Genomic DNA, 10,724 nt, shown 5'->3' with positions numbered 1-10,724 from the left:
ATGTCTAATTTAAGAAATTGTATTTATGTATATTTATGTTGCAATAATACTGTTCTCCTAGAATGGAAATTCTGGCTTAATGCAAAATACTCCATAGGGAAGTGATGGGCATATTTGATTAGGCTTTTTTTTTTAGGCATGGGTTTTCTTAAGCAATATGCTTTAAATCTTCATTACTCTCAGTGCACACTAAACTAAATTACAAATCTTGCGTTAAGGCTGTATCATCTGACACATGCATGCTACAATCAGTACCTTAGCAGAAGTTCTTCAAGAAGACAGGACCGCATCCTTAGCTCCGCACAAAGCAGTGACATGCAAACTTCTGTCACACTAATGCCAAAGGGCAGTTTCTGACCTGGGGAGGCTGCAGTCCACATTTTGCAATGGAGAAAGGGAGGCTCAGGTTGAAGGAAAGGTGGGCTGCCAAAGCAAAGCCCCAAGGAAATCCTGAGAAAAACACCAGGGTACAGGAAGTGCACACTGGATTTCACGAGAAGAAGGTACAGGGGAAGATTCACTGCAGTCATGTTACTGCAGTCATGTTACAGAGAGTCTATTCTTTTCTCCAAACTAGAGAGAATAAATTTATCTTTTGTGTGATGAAGTTATTTTCATTACGTGTCTTTGATCTATCCTGCCTCACTATACGGCCTTCTGAGTTATTCCTCCTATCTGCCAGGAGCATTTTGGTAATTAATTACTTAGTAATTACAAACATTTTCACCAACGTTTTTGTATCATTTAGAGTAGAATTGCATGTGTATCTGAGGATGATATGATCCTTGCAAACTCCCATCAGTCCTCTGATTTTACATGCTAAGTTACCCAACAACTTGTCTCTCTGCAGCTATCTTGACCCCAATTTTCTAAAGCAGAAGGATAGCAGTTGTACTGCCACTCCTGGGGCAAGTTTGCTCTTCTCCTTTAAGCCCACTCTTCTTTCAGATTTTCAGCATTTGGCACTTATCAAATCATTTAAACAGCTGTTTACCATACTATTCTTTACACAGATTTCAATGTATACATTTTTTGGTAAGCAAACTCAACAAGGCAACAAGCAAACTCAACACACCTTTAAGCAAGAGAGGTATGTGGCTTTGTGCTGCAGTGCCAGGATGTTTATTTTGCTTGTGCTTCTTCCTCTCATGTCGATGTATCCTGTTCAGATTGAGGTCCATCAGCACTAACAACTTTGGAGTGTTATATTGCATTTCATCGAGTCGTCTGACTTCTAAACTCTTTAAATGCTCTGCTGACCAGTGAGTGAGAGGCAGGGCTAGTCTCTCAGAAGAGCCAATTTTCTGAGCATCAGCTTCCAAAAGATGCACATTTGCACTTACAGAACTGTGCCACTTCACCTCTGCTTCTTACAGATAGCACCCAGGAATTAGGATAACACAAGAATATTGAAGAATATATATATAAAAAAATATTATCAGATGCTTAACACATAGCTAATCATTAATTAATACAGGTTTTTATCACAGTAAGAAGGAGAAGCCTTTTTCAGAAACAGCTGTTCATTACAGTAATTACTGTACCAACAAAGCAGGGCTAGAAGGAGCTTCAATTTGAATGGAGGGTGAAGTGCTGATATGGAAAAGTCAATTTGGTGTCTGAAAAAGTAAAATATCTAGAATACACACCCATATGCAAACAACATCTTCTGTCGCTGCAAACAAGACACCTATTTCTGTGGTTACCTTCCACCAGAAGTCATTAAAGTCAGGATTTAGGAAAGAAATTTCAGTTGCTATTTTCTTTCTTGTTTGCTAAGCTATTTCTCAGCACATTTTTACAAGACCAGAATGCATTTACAGTATGGAATAATATGTATTTCTTAAAAAAAAAAAAAAAGGACATTTTTGGCATTTTCCTTGCATCATTTAGTTTGGTTGTAAATCCCCTACTGGCTCCCCTACTAACAGGCAAAAAAAAACCAACAGCATAAAAGAAAATGCTAATAAACTCTTACTGAACCTTTCAGATGTCAGCTTGATCTCATCTTTAGTAATAACTCTTTTTTCACTGGCATTCAAACTTTTCTGAGAGTCTTTCTGTAAGAAAGGATGTCTTTGGTCTTCAGCTCTGCAATCATTTCTGCTTATGTTATTGTCATGATTTTATGATTTTTGGTAATTGGTATTCCACATTATAACAGTGTAGTGCACTGGGAGTTAAAGAGTTAATGCTCCAGTTCCGTGGATCATGGATAGTTCTGGGTACCTGGTTCTCAGAAGAGAAGAATAACTACATTCCCCAGAGGACTTTGCTGCCCTGTTACTGTTTTCCGGTCAGAGGGAAAGATAAAATTGTTTGCAGATCACAAGACATTCCCTCTTCTCTGCCCATCTGTTGTCCCGGCAGCATCTCGCTCCCCAGCCATCTCACCGTCAGTACTAGAGTAAGGCCTACCTTAATTTTGGGCACTCTCTCTCATTTTATTGGATTTATTAGATTAAATTGTAATTATATTGTATTATAGTGTGTTATTTTGCATTCTGATATCTTATTTAGTAAATTAGTTTGTTTCCCCTCAGATCGTTGCCACTGTTTTGTTCTCAGGCCCATCTCCCTACCCTTTTTCCCTTTTCCCTTTCCCAGGGCGTGGGTCCGTGGATCCCCAGCCCCAATTGTCACGGAACCAGGCCAAACCTGCCTGTAAACCGTTGTCAGTTATTTATAGTGGGAGATCCAACATCATCTTTTGCTTTTTCTTTTGTGGTGAATTATTGCTTCCTCCAGAAGGAAAAGTTTGGGAGAAACAGTAAGAAACAGAGGAAAGGACTGAGGTGACAAAATCATAAGGAAAATTGGATTGGAGTGACCTGAGCACTCAGCAGTAATTGGAACTGCATAAAAAAACAACCATCAACAAAAGCATACAGTCTCTCTTTGTTTTAAAAATGTTTAAAAACATAATGTAATTAAATATATCTCATCTTCCTGTCATCCAGAGCAAACAGACTTGTGAGCCCTAGGGTACAGTTGTTACAGACAAAACAGCCTCAATCTGTGCTCACTAACAACTACAAAGATTATCTCTCAGGGAGGAAACACCTTCCGGATATTATCAGTTAAACCACAAAACTCTTGAATGTGAAGTTAATAGCTCAGTCACAAAAAAAAATGTTATTTTTCTTTGGAGAAACTGATACCTTTCTTGCAGTTTTTCACTGCAAAGTTGTCTCAAACTGAGAGAAAGGTCATGCAAGAAGAGTAATCACTCAGCAGCAGGAGAAGAGCAGGCATGCCCACTCTTTCTGTTCAGAAGTCCATTTAAATGTCTAATGACATACTATGTAATGGAATTCCTTCCTTTTTTTTCCAGAAAAACTTTCTCCTGAGGAAAGTATCAAGGAAAAGATGTCACACTGCCTTTCCCAAGATGACTGCTTGTTTGAAATCAGGATCAGAGTGTCACTTGCAAATGTGTCAGAAGATTAAAGTGAAATGAAAGACCTTTGAGAGGGGTCAGATGTGTTCAGGGTTGTAGGAATAATTTGAATTGTTTTACTGAAATAGAGCCTGGAAATACCATACTCTGTACAAGCAGGACAAAAAGTATATATTTTTCTCTTGTTTTATAATGCACTCCAAGTATCAGGTGGATCTCAGAGAAAACAATTTCAGAAAAAATAGCTATTTGACTTGGAAAGTTTTATCTTGTTTAATCTTAAATTTAATGGTTACCTAGATGTTTCTAGGCGTATTGGAGCTAGACATCACACCAAATAGCATGGTACTATCTATTTTCAATGGGCAGAAACCAAGCAGAGATTTTTCACTTCTTTCATCATTTATAACTTGCTTCAGAGGTTCTACAAAGGAATGTGCCTGTGCTGTCCATGCTGATGTTCAGAAGAGAAGACTCAGCATGCAAGACGCTGACTCTGCCATTGACTTTGCAACCCACTATCACAAGCTGCAATGACCTTTGGCCTTCACAGAAAATAAGAAATGGCAGCTTAGATCTGAGTTGTTAGGTGCAATTTCCTCACAAATTGCAAGCATATTTTATTCAACTTCATCACATATAACAACAACTTTTTCCTTGCTCTCATTACCCTTTGAATCATTCAGCGAAACTAAATATCCCTCTATAGCAGGAGCTGCTGGAGTGACCCAAGTTGTGGCAGAGCTCAGGGGTCAGGAAAGGAATGAATACTGTCAGTCCAAAAAAACACCCTCCACCAGAACAGAAGAGGCAGAACTTGGTTACTTCTGCAGCATCCAGCCCAGGAGGATTGGTAGCCCTGAAAGGGCTGTTCAGCCCCAGGAAATGAAGCTGGAAAACCTCCAGGTCTTCCAGCTAAACAATGCCAAACAGTCACCTACTGATCTTTTCTATAGCCTTTTCCATCAGGGCAGAGCCACAGGAATTCCATTGGCTCATTATTTTTAATTTTAGGTGAAAATCTGACTCTGCTGGTATAAAAGGAAAGATCGTATCTATATACACCTGGCTTCGTGGCTGGTGCCACCACCAAAACTTTGTTTTTTATGCTAACAAATTGGCCAACATGGCACCAGTCATGCAGGCACCAGATGGGTTTCACCTCTCTCAAAGGAGGAAGGAGGTCCTTGGGGAAAATCTAGCAGGACTCATTGGCAGGGCTCTAAACTAGGTTCAAAAGCAGGAAGGGCCTGGTAGTGAGCCTGCCCATGATGAGATGTGGGAGAGCATAACTAGGTTAGAGGGACAAGGTGCTAGCAGGGGCCCTCATCCTGCTGCTAGCAACACTGCAGCACATTTGAAATCTTGTGACGATGAGCCAGGGACTGCTGAGGCAATAGGAGAAAGCAACAGGGAAAATCAAAGGAAACACTTCAAAGGAATTAAGGTGTTATCCTCTAAGAAGGCAGTGAGGCTGGCTCCCAGCTGAAATGCCTCTACACCAATGTGTGCAGCTTGGGAAACAAACAGGAGGAATTGGAAGTCACTGAGCTACTGGAAAACCATGGTGTAGTTGCAGTCACTGAAACCTGGAGGGATGATTCCCACAACTGGAGTGTGGTTACCAACCGCTACAAGCTGTTCAGAAGGGACAGGCGAGATAGGATGGGAGGAGGCATCATCGTCTACATCAAGGAAGAAATAGAGTATGAAGGGTTGTCCCTGAAAAATGGCCATGAGCAAGTCAAAAGCCTATGGGTGACTGTTAGAGGCCAAGACAACGAAGGGAGCCTTGTGGTTGGTGTCTACAACATGCTGCCTGATCAAGCAGAGCCTGTTGATGAGGCCTTTCTCCAGCTACAGGAGGCATTGCAATTGCAGGCTCTCATCCTGCTGGGGGAGTTCAACTACCCACACATCTCCCGGAAAAGTAGCACAACAAGCTGTAGGCAGTCCAGGAGGATCCTGGAATGTATCAAGGGTGACTCCCTGAACCAAGTGATAGACAGACCCACCAGGGGGTGCAATACTGGGCCTGTTGCTCACCACCACAAGTTAATTGGTGAAATCAGGGTTGGAGGCTGCCTGGGCTGTGGTGACAATGCAGTGGTGGAATTCACACTCTTGGGAGATAACGGGACAGAAAAAGAATAAAATTAGGATGCTAATTTTTAAGAATGAAAAATTCCAGCACATCAGGGAATTAGCCCCTGGGAATCTGTCCTCAAGGACAATGAAGCAGTGCAGAGCTAGCAGATCTTTAAGGAAGCTTGCCTCAGTACACAAGAGCTCTCCACCTCCAGGTGTAGGAAGTCAGGTATGGAAGGCAAGTAACTAGTATGGCTGAACCGGGACTTGCTGGTCTAACTGGAAAGCAAGACGAAAATGCACTGGCAGTGGAAGCAGGGACAGGTAACCTGGGAGCGGTATAAGGATGCTGCTAGGCTGTGTAGGGATGGGATCAGAAAGGCACAACTGGAAGTGGAGTTGGGAAGGGATGCAAAGAAAAAGAAAGGTTTCTATAGGAGCATCAACTGGAAAAGGAAAGTCCAGGAGGGCATACCTTCCTTAGTGAGAAATTCAAGCAAGCTGGTAACCATGAACAAGGAGAGGGCTGAGGTACTCAACAATTTTTTTTCCTCAGGCTTCACTGGCAACTGCTCTTCACATAGCCCTGGTGGAGGATTGGATGGTGGGGACTGACAAAGCAGTGCTCCTCCCACTGTAAACAAAGATCAGGTTTGTAACCACCTGAGGAACCTGAACATCCATAGGCCTATGGGTCCTAACGAAATGCTTCCCAGAGACCTGAGGGAATTCCTTGATGCAGTTGCTAACCCATCCTCAATGATATTTGAAAAGTCATGGCAGTCAGGTGAAGTCCCTGGTGACTGGAAAAGAAGCAATGTCACGCCCATTTTTAAGAAGGGTAGAAAGGACAACTGTGGGAACTACTGACCTGTAAGCCTCAATTCTATGGTGGGGAAGATCGTGGAGCAGATCCTCCTGGAAGCTATACTAAGATGCATGAAAGAGAAGGAGATGATAAAAAAAATGATGAGAAAAAGTTTCTAATTTCTTTGATTCAGCATAGCCAATGAAGCTTTAAGAGGAGACACATTCAGTTCAAAAGAGAGGAGTTTCCTTCATGCAGAATAACAAATCACTAGGAAATAGCAATAGCATAAAAAAAACCCAAGGGACTGAAAGACAAAGAGAGCTAGACACCAGAATAGAAAAACAACGTTGTAGATCATTCAATGTATGTTGAATAATATTAGTGGCAATAAAACATTCTAAAACGGGCAAAAATATCATTGGAGATTTGTGAGTTTATTCTTCTTTTTGATAGAAGGTTCTGGAGTTTTTTGCTGAGGCAAGGACAGCCAGGGTTATGATGCATATGCAGAATCCCTCAGAGCAGGAGGAACTGAAGCAAAGCTCTATTGCTTCCCTGCCTGTGAACTAGACTTCTGACTTTTGATGCACTTCTTTAATTTTGATATAATCTATTCATATCACAGCAGCTAACTGATCAGATCCAGTTTAGTCTCATCTCCTCTGATGGAACATTTGTCTTTTTCAAAGCAATACTAAACTGATCCATCAGCCACATTTCTGCCCATCACGTACAACCATGAGAAATGTGTGCTGAAGTCTGGGGGAAGGCAGTTAAAGAAGCAAGTTCTAGCTTTGATCCTGCAGTGCAGCTCAGCCCTGCTAAAAGACAGCATGAGAAAGCTTGCTGAAGCTGCACACAAACCAAGGAGTCTTTTCATTTGGCAGAGGAATTAAGAGAAAGACCTTTTCAGATGATAATGTTTTAAAGGTCCTACTCTACCTGTATCTTCCCAGCTGAAAGAAGTAGAAACTGGAGGTGACAATATTGACCCACCTCCTGCTCTTAAGCTGATATAGGATCAGAAGATTTTTTCCTTCCCTTCTCTCAAAAGTGACAGGTGAGCAGAGGTTTGGGAGACCACAAGCAGCAGAAAGAAGGAACATCAGGAGCGTAACTGTGTTGCTTCAAAGCTGCAAATTCTGTAAACGAACCCAGTGAGGAATTTGGAGGGCAATCCTGGTTGCAACCCACAGGAGTCTACAGTAGCTGCAAGCATGGAAAAAAAAAAAAAACGACAGGAAAATAAAAAATATGAAAAAGTAGATGCAGAAAATGAGCCAGAGTCAATCAGTTGAAGTACTCCTTCCTCTTTATAGCTTTGGAAGACAGAGCATATATTAGCATATGAGCAAGGTTCTGTATCTCTGTATTATTATTGCAGAATTTTGTATAGTTCTGAGCTTTTGTCTGCATACCAGTAGATACTCAAAGAAGAAAGAAGAAAAGAAGAAAGTGAAATTATTGCTTTACTTATAAGTTTGGCTGTCTGCAAAAACAACTCACGGCAATTCTGGAAGCTGAGAGCATTCACCACAGTGAGATCAATTCCATATTGCCTGAAAAGGCAATAAAAACTGATTCTGGGTGGTTGATCCACTGCCTCCAACTGCCAGAAACCCAGCCAGAACAGTCTGTCTGTGATGCTGTGCACTGTCTTCCTGTGCAGCATAATGTGGTCATCAGCTGCTAACTTCTGTGCGAACATGCTCCCCTCTCTGCAACCGTGTTCTGTTGTCTTGAATGGGAGCTAAAGTCATGGGCTCCCCAGGAAGTCTTTGAGTTCGCTGTTTTGAAATAGGTGTTATAAAAAACTGTAAAGTGAGTCATCCCACTGAGGCACATTGGTTTCTAGATATAACCATGCAAGACAGATGCCACTGAGTGCTTTTTCTGTTTCAAGCTAGAAATGAAACTGAACAACTTGTGATTCTGTATTCAAGTATTTCAGCACTCTGCATTGCAGGACCATCCAGAACATAGTTCTTATCACACATCCAGTTCTGTGCTTTTTATCTAATTCAGTGAATACAGCTTACTCTGTCTGCATTGCTAAAACAAATTCTTATATCAAGGTATATATGTTACTTCACAGCTGATGTACAAATAGGTTAAGAGTTTTGAATACAGAGGACATGAGGATGAGTGACTAGATCAAGCAGTTAATTAAAGCTTTTTTAGGAAAAGTGGCACCTTTTGTGGGAAAATGATAATTCAGCAATTTAACTTGCTATTGTGATCACACAGGATGAGAGAAAATATTTTCAAACAAAAGCACTGCTGAAGTATCAAAGATTTCAATATGTGAAATGTAATTTATTTATTCCAATCTGATAGCAAAACATATTTGATCTTGTTGGTTTGAATATGATTATATCTCAGTTAAAAATATATTTTTGTGCTAGAGTTACCCCTGGAAGATTAAGAGGACTTCATTCAGTTTTTTTGCAAAAATCAGAATTTTCTTCTTACTGGTATTAGTGTGGTCTGCCCTGGGATTATCTGTATGTGCAGAGACTCCAAGCTGTGTTGTCTGCTTATTTACATTCTTGTTTAAAAGAGAAAACTTAAATCTTGCTCTTTCATTTAGGCATGGAAAGCAATGTCACAATCTACTAGATGTCAGAGATAGAGTGGAAAATGCTAATAGACGGATCTCCTTCAGGCAAATGTTCCTGCATCAGTTCCACGAAAGATATGGTTTCCATTTTCTCATTTAGGAGCCACCAATGCACTAAGCAGGCCATGACCAATGTATTCATGCTGATTTTATCCCAGTTTGGAGCATGACTTTGACTAAATCCCTGCAGCAGAACTTCTTCCATGAGTTCATGATGTGCTGATTCCCTATGTGGATTTCATATTGTTAGCAGTGCCAACCTTATTCTTAAAGGGATGCACCCTTCCATGATTTCTTTCCAGTCTGCAAAGGCCTGTCACTGGATGTGATCCTCCAAAAGACCTCATTCTTCCCAGGAGCAGTGGTCTTTCAGCAGTGGCAGCTCAGTGTTATTCATGCTCTTGGAATCCAAAAGAGGTAAACTGGTGTCTCAGATCTGCCATCTACTTGCTGATGCTCTCTGGGATCTCCCAGAAGAGAAGAAAATTTTGTATGAAAGTTAACACACATGCAATGAGAATGTGACTCTCTGCAAATCAGAGATTATGGCAATGCAACTATAGAGGTCAAACATTCAAAAAAAAAAAAAAAATGAAGAAGAAGAAAAGGCTTTCTGCCAGGAAATATCTCAAAACACTATTGAACCTTTCTTGACATTTTACTGAATCCAATTTTACCTATTTCCTTTCAGTCTTAATCTCTTTATTATAGATTTTTCTCTCAAGTCTGGATATTGCTACCTGCACCTGGAGCTGCTCATTCCACAGGACTCCCAGGGCTGTGCTGACACTCTGAGGCTGTTAAAAGTATTTAGCAAAGGAATGACTTGCAACAGGATGCTACCTGTAAATGTACAAGAGTTATTAATACACATGAAATAACTGTCCCTCTGTAAATGAAAATATAGAATCATAGAATCAAAGAATATGCTAGATTGGAAAAGACCTACAAGATCATCCAGTCCAACCATCCACCTACCATCAATAACCCCACTAAACCATGTCTCTCAACGCTATATCTAAATGTTTCTTGAACATCTCCAGGGACGGTGACTCAACCACCTCCCTGGGCAGCCCGTTCCAGTGCCTGACCACTCTTTCAGAAAAGTAGTATTTCCTAATGTCCAGTCTAAATCTACCCTGGCGCAACTTGAGGACATTCCCCCACGTCCTGTCACTAGTTACAAGAGAGAAGAGGCCGACCCCCAGCTCACTACAACCTCCCTTCGGGTGGATATATGTTGGGAAACTCCCCACGTTCCCCACAGGGTTACCCTCCTAGGCGGGCAGGAAGCCTGACACTCAATGTGAGGATATGCAGCTTCAACTTTATTGTAGCAACACACCATCTTATATAGCATCTATGCTTCCAGGGATACAGGGTCTATGCGACCAAGCGTATAAGAGAACAATACCGTTACCCAGGCTAATTTTGTGTACAGTACATGTTGTTAAGTACAGAACTCTACTAGAAACACCACATTCCATGCAAGTATAACTTGCCCCTTTCATCTAAGATTACATCGTAAATCATTAGTAAATCAGTAGCTACGTGCTGCCGAGCAACCTGCCCTCCAACAGATATAGAGAGCGATAAGGTCTCCCCTGAGCCTCCTCTTCTCCAGACTGAACAATCCCAGCTCCCTCAGCCGCTCCTCATAAGGCCTGTGCTCCAGACCCCTCACCAGCTTCGCTGCCCTCCTCTGAACATGCTCCAGGGCCTCAGTGTCTTTCTTGCAGTGGGAGGCCCAAAACTGGACACAGTACTCAAGGTGCGGCCTCACCAGTGCTGAGTACAGAGGGACA

The 10,724-nt window shown here is 41.5% G+C and overlaps 1 long non-coding RNA gene across 1 annotated transcript; it reads right to left on the bottom strand.

The window, feature by feature from the left end:
* Window positions 8,402–10,364, bottom strand: LOC110390168. The gene is made up of 3 exons (XR_002433610.1): window positions 10,193–10,364; window positions 9,660–9,762; window positions 8,402–9,386 (listed from the first exon to the last, which is right to left on the bottom strand). It is a non-coding gene; the product is annotated as an uncharacterized LOC110390168 (long non-coding RNA).

Source organism: Numida meleagris, chromosome Z, assembly GCF_002078875.1.
Source record: "Numida meleagris isolate 19003 breed g44 Domestic line chromosome Z, NumMel1.0, whole genome shotgun sequence".
NCBI lineage: Eukaryota > Metazoa > Chordata > Aves > Galliformes > Numididae > Numida > Numida meleagris.
This window is presented reverse-complemented; position numbering and strand designations above follow the sequence as displayed.